Consider the following 8,206-nt stretch of genomic DNA (forward strand, 5'->3'; position numbering starts at 1 on the left):
GAAGTGAAGGACTGTTCTCGAGTCAGAGATTGAGTTGGTGTGTGCGTGTATTTATGTTTCTCATTCAGGTATCCATCAGGGTGAGAGCATATTTAGCATTAGTGTTACCAGCAGTTTTCACACAACAGGGACTTTATTGCAGTCCAAAAATAAGACAGACACAGTGTAAACGAAAAGGGAATGTGTGTCAGTGTGAGTGTGTGTGTCTTTGTGTGTGAGTGTGTGCTAACTACTCTGCGAAACATTAAACACCAACCTTACCCATTCTTTTTTGTCTGCTCAGCTCTTTTCCACATTTATGCTCTCGCAAATCAAAACTACCACACATTAGCAGTGAGGCGCAGTGTCAATCTGCACATGTACACACATACTTAGAAACACTCATAAAACTCACTCAAACACCCATCAACACATCAACACACTCAACGTCCAGATGGCGAATAAAAATTTTCAAAAGCGAGTCACGGCAGAACAAAGGAGAAAAAGTAAGAATGGACAACTCGGTCTTGTTAACGCAGAGTAGCACGCAACCCACACAAACACACACACTCACACAGACACAGACACACATATAAACTGAGTAAACAGCAAGACTTACTGTATCTCTGCATGGACTCATCTGACTGCTGCTGAGGGGAGAATGGAAAGCGAAAACCTCATGCTTGCTTCGCGGCACTCCTCTCTTTCACTCCCTCTGCCACCGCCCCCTCCTCCTTCCTTTTTCCTTCGCTTTCTCTCTCCCTTGCCTCTTTTCCTTCCTCCTCCTCCTCCTCCTTTTCTTCTTTCCCTCTCTCCCTCCTTCCTTCTTGGCAGAGCCTTACAGTATTCAGATACACCAGTCTCCATATAAGGCAGCACAGCTAAACATGTCACACATAATTTATCCACAGCAGGCTGCAAGTTCACCTTTCACAGCCCGTGCTTGGATCGTATGCAATGGAGGGAGGGAAGGAGAGAGGGAGGGCAACGCAGGGGAACAGACAAACTTCTGCTGTCAACAGCCACGTTCCTACGATTTGGCAGCGCGAGGGAGAGTGCACGCATCCGTGTGCACGTGTGTATGTTAACAAATGCTGACAATCAGACCGTGAAAGTGCTACCGGAGACCGAAATGCAATTCACCTGCACTGTTCCGACACCTCCCTCTCTGTCTCTCCACCATCTGTATCTGCAGTCAGTTAATCTTATACAGATGATGTTTGCGAGACCTGTCCACCTGCACGCCCCCTCCTCCACCACCACCCTGCTCTCAGGAAAAGAGAGAGAACTGCAAAGGAGGAATACACAGAGACTTGAAAAAAAAGACAGGAAGAGTTATAGTCTGAAAGAGGGAGAGGCAGCAAGTGAGAAGGGTGAGATAAAAATAATATGTCAACAAATAAGATGCTATCCGGAATGCTGTCTGGTTGCAGCAGGGAGAATCAGCGCAATTCCCTCTGATGATGTGTCAGGTTTTGCAATCGATGGCTTCAAAAATACATAGTTCCTGACCTCTCTTCTGCCTCTCTCGGTTGAGTTTTTCTCTTTTTTTTCTTTTTTGAACCTCATAGTCTTTCTAACGGTCTTGAAGAAAAACAAAAGCACCATAAAGATAGCTGCTGTGAAAGGCAAGAAGAGGAAAAAGCAAGGAATAAGAGAATGGGAATAATAATAGCTGCACTTGAGAAGCCGTGTTGGCTGTTAGCTTTTTCCTCCCTCCTCCACAGCTTCAGTCCACTCACAGGACAGCAAGAGTCACAGCTCTGTTGCCATGGCTTCTAACTCCATCAAACACTACGTCAGGTGCATGTGTGTATGTGTGTGAGCATGTGTGAATATCTGGCTTTGTTATTGCAGAGGTGCGTGTGTGTGCGTTCATGCATGTGTGTGTGCGTGTGAGGTGGGTGTTACCGAGTGACTCAGAGCCACATCACTGACTTATAGCAGCAGTATTTCATCCTGTATATTATTTATTTGTGCATGTGTGTTGGTGTGTGCGTGTAAGACAGTAAGTGAAAGGTGTTGACTGAACAGCAAGCTAAAGCCCGCCTTCAAAGGCACCTATGATGGATCTCTGCACTGCTCTAAGTGTTTAGCTCCAGCTTCTATAAATATTTATCGGTTCGTTCATAGAGTCAAAGCAACACAATACAGACACCAGCAATATGGAATTCAGATTTTAGAGATGGCAAGTCATTGTTCTGTGCCCAAAAAAGGTCCTGTAGTTGGCTTACAGGACTATGCTCAACTGTGTCTCCAAATGTGTACATGTTGCACTGTGATCTTTTATAAATCAGGTGAACTCTAAAACACTAGGAGTTTTAGAGTTCACCATTTTTGCACTGGAAAAAGCATCATCTGTAGTCAGACTATGCATGCTGGAATAGTGTACTTATGATAACAGTGAGGAAGTTCAGTTTGGAATGATGCGCACTTCTTGCCCTTAATTATGAAGCAGCATGGGAAGGACAACCAACCCTGATCAGCAATTACATCACTGTTAGTCAGCTAATATTAACAGCCGCTGATGTTGTGGCTGCGTTTGGTGTTAATGTGCATAAAACAGTCATTTTCATCACAGAAGAATTTAGTACTTGATGTGCTTCAGAGGCTCGGCGAGTTGTAAATGTCCAATAAATGCAACAGTTAATGTGACACATTCAAATGCAGCGGTGTTACTTCAAATAAGTGCACAACTTGCCATATTTGATTTGAAACTATCCTGTCAAAATTACGTAAGTGTACATAGTGTAACTACTCATCTACCTCATTCAGAACACTCATCAACACTTCTGCAGGCAACATGGCAAATATTACAATGTTAAAATGATCCTTTCAAATGGAAGAAGAGTATTGTGGTTAGAATTGCTGCTTCACAGCAAGAAGGTTCATGAGTTCAAATCCAGGCTGGGGCCTTTCTGTGTTCTCCCCATGTCTGCGTGAGATCTCCTCCCACAGTTTAAACACATCTATGGGGTTAGGTTAAGTGCATGTGTGCACTTGTGTGTTAATGTGTTTCTGAAGTAACCGTGGGTATGGATGTTTGTTTGTCTCTATATATTAGCCCTGCATGAGATTAGCGACCTGTCTAGGGTGTACCTAGATGGATGGATGGATGGACGGATGAATGGATGGATGGTTAATATTCATCTCGGTCAATTAGAGACACATAAAATAACTTAATATATATACTTTGTCTACTCCCACATGCTCAAAAAATATTTGTCTCCTTAACAGCAAAATATTCTGTGTTCATTAGTCTTCAACTAGGATCTCACTGCCCCTTGCTGTTGGCTGGGTAGTGTAGCAATAGCTCTTGAAACAGCTTCCCAGTGCAGTGTGTTCAGTGTCAACCCAAGCAGTAACACAAGCTTCAGTCAGTGGAAGGCAGAGCTAAGTCTGTAACTGCAGGTTGAGGTGATAATGTTTTGTGGATATGTCATTAGGGGTGACATGTTTTACACTATTTTTGCAGCTTGTCTCTTTGCTAACAGAAAACTATTGATTAGTCTTATAAAAAGCTACTCAAACTTCAAATGTAAAACTGCATTTCTTACTTCAGAAAATCAACGGCTGTGCGAGTGTTAAAGTGCAGCTATTTTATTTGTTCTTTAAAATGCAAGATGTCTGACTGAACCCTATTTGTAAGGAGCTGATGTACTCTGATTACCAGCTCCAAGGTATGAATCTCAACTGCATATGTTCCATCTGAGACAAAGTGTAAGTAGTATGAAATGGAAATAATCAAGTAAAACGCAGTTCTTTTAGAATTGTTTGAGTAAAAGGACTTTGCACAAGCAGCCTTCTAGTCAAAAGGGATAAATACAGTGATGAAAAAACAAGGCAGAGTGAAAGGTCTTGGACTTGCAGATAATTGCTGCAATTGCAGATAATTTATTGCACACTAAGGTTCCTGCTCACCACTCTGCTGATGTCTGTGTATGGAAGAGAGAACGACAAAAGACTTTTGAGTCACTGCTTTCGAACATAAGCCGTTACACGTTCAATCCTCTCTCATGCTGATCATATCAAAATGAGGTCATGGACTCGTGAACATGTGGAACTTGTGTTCCAGGTCAATAAAGGCAGGAATGAGGGAAAATCTTAAGCAGAACACCAGAGACAGCATCAATTGTAGTTGAACGAGCAGATCTGGACCCATATATCACTTTTGAGCCATGCTGCTGAGCAAAGCCAGGGTTGGGCCCAGACCAAAAGCCTTAAACCTTAAAGATTTTGCAGAAGCGAAAATCATACAGGGACAACCTGACATAGCAAGTCTGTTGTTAAACCTTCCAGGTCCAATCGCAAATACTTAACCTTCCAGAAGTTCATCCTCAATCCGAACAGCTCTGTGTACTGGTACCAACATATTTCGGGGCCCTGCTAGTGTGACTGTACTGAAAATGAGGGAATCTTTCAACACAGAGCTTTATAACAGACCAGTAGTAGAATATTTGAATATCATTTGTTTTAAAACCTCTTAAACTCACCACTGAAATAGTTCTGGTATAACCACTGTTATTCAGAGAAATTTTGGATTTACTCTCACGATCTGAAACCACTATTCTTCAAGCCCCCCCCCCCCCAAACTTTTAACTAAAGACAGGCAGGCATTTGGAGCGTCTGCAGAAAACACATGCAACAAAGCAGCTACGCAGATACATACATGAACAAACCTGGAAATAATCAAGTACATCTTTAAGCACCAACACAGCTACGGAGAAGATTAAGAGGTAAAGAGGATACAGTCAGCAACAGATAACATGGAGGGAGACAATTAATGAAAGCAACCATTATGAAAAAGAGAATCAACTCCATTTTGAATGTGACAGGTGGATTTTTTGCAGTGGCACAGCAAAGAGACTGGTTTTTGGCCAGTGCTAAATGGAGACAAGCTGAATATTCACAAGACATTTTTGTGCAATCTGCATTGTAGTTTCTTTTTTTCTGTTCTTTTTCCTTTTTTTAAATTTTATTTGCAAAATCTCTTTGCATAGCCTGTTAATGTTCAGCAAAAACAGATCCCATACCTACATAATTGTTTCCAAAAGGTGCAAGATACACAAATATAGTTCCTCGTGTCATAGCTCCTTTGAGGGCTCTTTTGTGATAAAGAGCACTATAAATAAAACTTCTTTCAGCCATATTTCATTTAAACACAGAATTTGTATTTCTTCAGAAAACACATTCAAAAGTCTTTCTGAAATTATGATTTAATCCAAAATAACCAGTTTTACTGACTGATTTGGGTTTTTTTTGTCTTTCTACTTAACATTGTTGAAACATGATTTTACACTTGAGTCCCAGAGGGGAGACTTCCCAGTTGAGTCTGGAGGTAATAAAGTTTAAGAGTGTGTGCGCTAAGCTGATGCAATTGCGCTTTTCAGGTTGCCTCAGTCTCTGGCGCAAGAGATACGGTCACAAGCCTCTGTGACAGTTAAACCGCAAAATGAATACAAAAGCTACCCTTTTACCTGTCAGCTTACACCAGTGTCATTTAGGGCATGTATAGTAGACTACCTTAAAAACGTATACGTTTTACAACGTTGTATAATTGTTGTCTTTTTTATAGATAAATATATTTTTTGTCCAATAAAAAGATATGTTTTAGTATAAAATGAACATGTTACGCTGTTTCTGATGAATTTAACTGTCCAGAATGACAGTGCTTTACAATTTGTAATTTCCTGAAAGTTTCATCATGTTAACCAGCACTATCTGAACAGAACCGCGCACAAAAATCGCATCCAGTGTATTGAAACTGGCTACAGTTAAACAAACCTGCTAGATCAAAGGAAAAAAGCATGCAAATACCAAGCCAAGTAACAACCAAAAACTGACATGAATATATCACAGGCATATCAACTATTTTGATTCCGCTCTATTTAATATACTCTTCCTCTTGAATAATCCTAGTTTCAGGTTTTTTTGAGACAGAATTTAGCAGCAGTCACAAGCAACAGGCAAAGAAGTTGTCGGGATCATAACATGTCAAATATTAATCACACCCTGGCATCTGTATAGAGCCACTCTTCTCTTCTCACTTGGCAGGGGCGAACAGAGAAACAGACGATCTCGAAAAACTCGGCGCTATCTGTGCGGTCAGAGCAAAGCTGTCTTACCTGCCTGGACGTCCGTGTATTTTCTTGCTTCGGTCTGGGTGTATGAGTGCGTGTGTGCTCACAGACAACCCCTCGAACAGGAACTGATGAATCTGCACGACTTCAGCCCTGCAGCGTGCGGTGCATTATGGGGTTTCAGTCAAGCTCTCTCTCTCTGCTCTCGCTCGCTCTCTCTCTTCCTCTCTGGCACAGTGTTAGAGGGGGATGTCCTCGCCTCCTGTCTGAAGAGAGGAGGGTGAACTCACACACGCTGTGTCCATACACACACACGCAAACACACACACACACAATGCAGAAGAAGCCTCGTGATGACGATTGCCGCGGCTTTGGTTGCCATGGCAACAGCTCCCCCCCCTTTGCTGTTGTAGTTCGGACTGAATATTCTGATAAAATACTGATAAAGAGTCAAACAAGAAAATACTTCACATGCTGAAATCTCCCTACATGCCTCGATTTCACATCTGCTTGGAGCCAGCTGACGCTGAAATGAGGAAAGACTCTTGTGGTCATGTGACCACTAACTGTTGCTTCTGCCTTCTTACGTTAAGAAAGAGTTGTGGAAATGAGTGTCTGCCTCGCTGTGTGTGTGTCTGTGTTCTGAGCATGCGGGTTGATGTAATGGTTACTGGAAGCAGGCTTCCTGTTTGCGGTCTCTTTCCTTTTCTTCATTGCTACTGCCAGTCCACTGAGGCCTGCTGCCCTTTGATAACACATTTCAGTCACATTATAAACAAGGGAAGTACAGCTGGATAGCCCAGTTAAATGACTGGGTGGCTACACATGTTCATGCAGGCATACAGACAGACATACAAAAAGACTAACGGTTCCCTCCACTATTCACTTTTCTGGAGGTTGGTTAGTTATTTAGTGCACAGATTTATCAACAACTGTTGACTGATAGACAGAAAATGAGCAGAAACAGAGGGCGAGCAAAGGAGCAGTATAAAGAATGAGAAGTAGAGGGAATGAGACTGAGGAAGAAAAAGAGACGAGGTCTCCTCTCTACCGTTGCCCATGGAGACAGAGTGGGTGGAAGGTCGTGGCTGTCCTTCAGGCCCTATAAATCAGCATATCACAGCTGAGTCCTGCAGCGCAACCATCACGCTGGTAACCCCCAACGCTGTCTTTAAACGTCTAGCTTCGCTTTTCGTTTATTTTGCATCTTCCACCCCACTCTCTGCCCCTCAGTATCTCAGTCTTGGAGCAAACCACTCTGCGTCTAATCCATTTGACCCCAAATTAATTTTTGCATATTCCAAAAACTTAGTAGACAACATTTAGAACAGAAACATCCCCACTATGTTCTCTGTCTTTTCGGTAGCCATGGGAACAGATAAGAACTGGGATCAGTGAGCATCGATTGCTGAAATTGTTTTGACAATAATTTAATCAGCGAGTTTGGCAGCAAAAGGCAGAAATCCAGGGTAAAGACGAGGTCAGAGGCAACAGGTCAAAGTGAATTTAAGCATGCCAAGATAACTATATTGATTGAATTTAGAGATTTTTAGTTTAATGATATAAACTTTATATTTATTAACTCTACAGGTCCTCGTTTGAGCTGCATGATAATAAGACCTGTTCTTGGATTTAGGCAACAAAACTTTACACTTATGAATGCAGATGAAACCCTCAAGGGGGGAAACATAAACTAAAAGCGTTAGTATACTAAGGATTTATGAGATGTAAATGTTTATGATCAAATCATTATTTAAGTCCTTTTGTGCCTGTGTCATTTAGCTTTAACAACTTGGTGTGACCTAGGCCGAGCTAGCAATGCTCGACCATGAGAGTGACTCCTGGAGTAATTAATCACATGTGACTAATGTTTATCTTTATTAACTATGCGGTACATGGAGTAGGGAAATTATGACAAAACCTGAAGACAGGATACATGTACAATGGTATGCAGTTAAATTTGACAGTATAATGGATACCTAAATTACTACCAGCATTACATAGGATCTATACTTTGGTGTTAAATTTGTGGTGTAGAAATGTAATTACATGTAACTTCTATGTAGGCCATAATGATTGTGATTGGCCTGTTTAGTATCATCATTTTCTCTTATGCATTCCTGAATACTTTTTGATATACCTTTTGA

The 8,206-nt window shown here is 41.6% G+C and overlaps 1 protein-coding gene across 11 annotated transcripts in view; it reads right to left on the reverse strand.

The window, feature by feature from the left end:
- The window catches only part of LOC102292171 (muscleblind-like protein 1), a 66,875-nt gene extending 60,302 nt beyond the window's left edge, over positions 1 to 6,573 (reverse strand). For 2 of the 11 annotated variants that reach the window (XM_042224119.1, XM_042224115.1), the window contains exon 1: positions 599 to 6,573. The gene's annotated coding sequence lies outside the window, so the exon portion shown is untranslated. The remainder of the gene's footprint in view (positions 1 to 598) is intronic. The other 9 variants (XM_005930043.3, XM_005930046.3, XM_042224114.1 and 6 more) reach the window with 6 other exon arrangements.
- Positions 6,574 to 8,206: the final 1,633 nt, after the last annotated feature.

The sequence above is a fragment of the Haplochromis burtoni genome, unplaced genomic scaffold, assembly GCF_018398535.1.
Source record: "Haplochromis burtoni strain Fernald_Lab_line unplaced genomic scaffold, NCSU_Asbu1 Contig_128, whole genome shotgun sequence".
Taxonomy (NCBI): Eukaryota; Metazoa; Chordata; class Actinopteri; order Cichliformes; family Cichlidae; genus Haplochromis; species Haplochromis burtoni.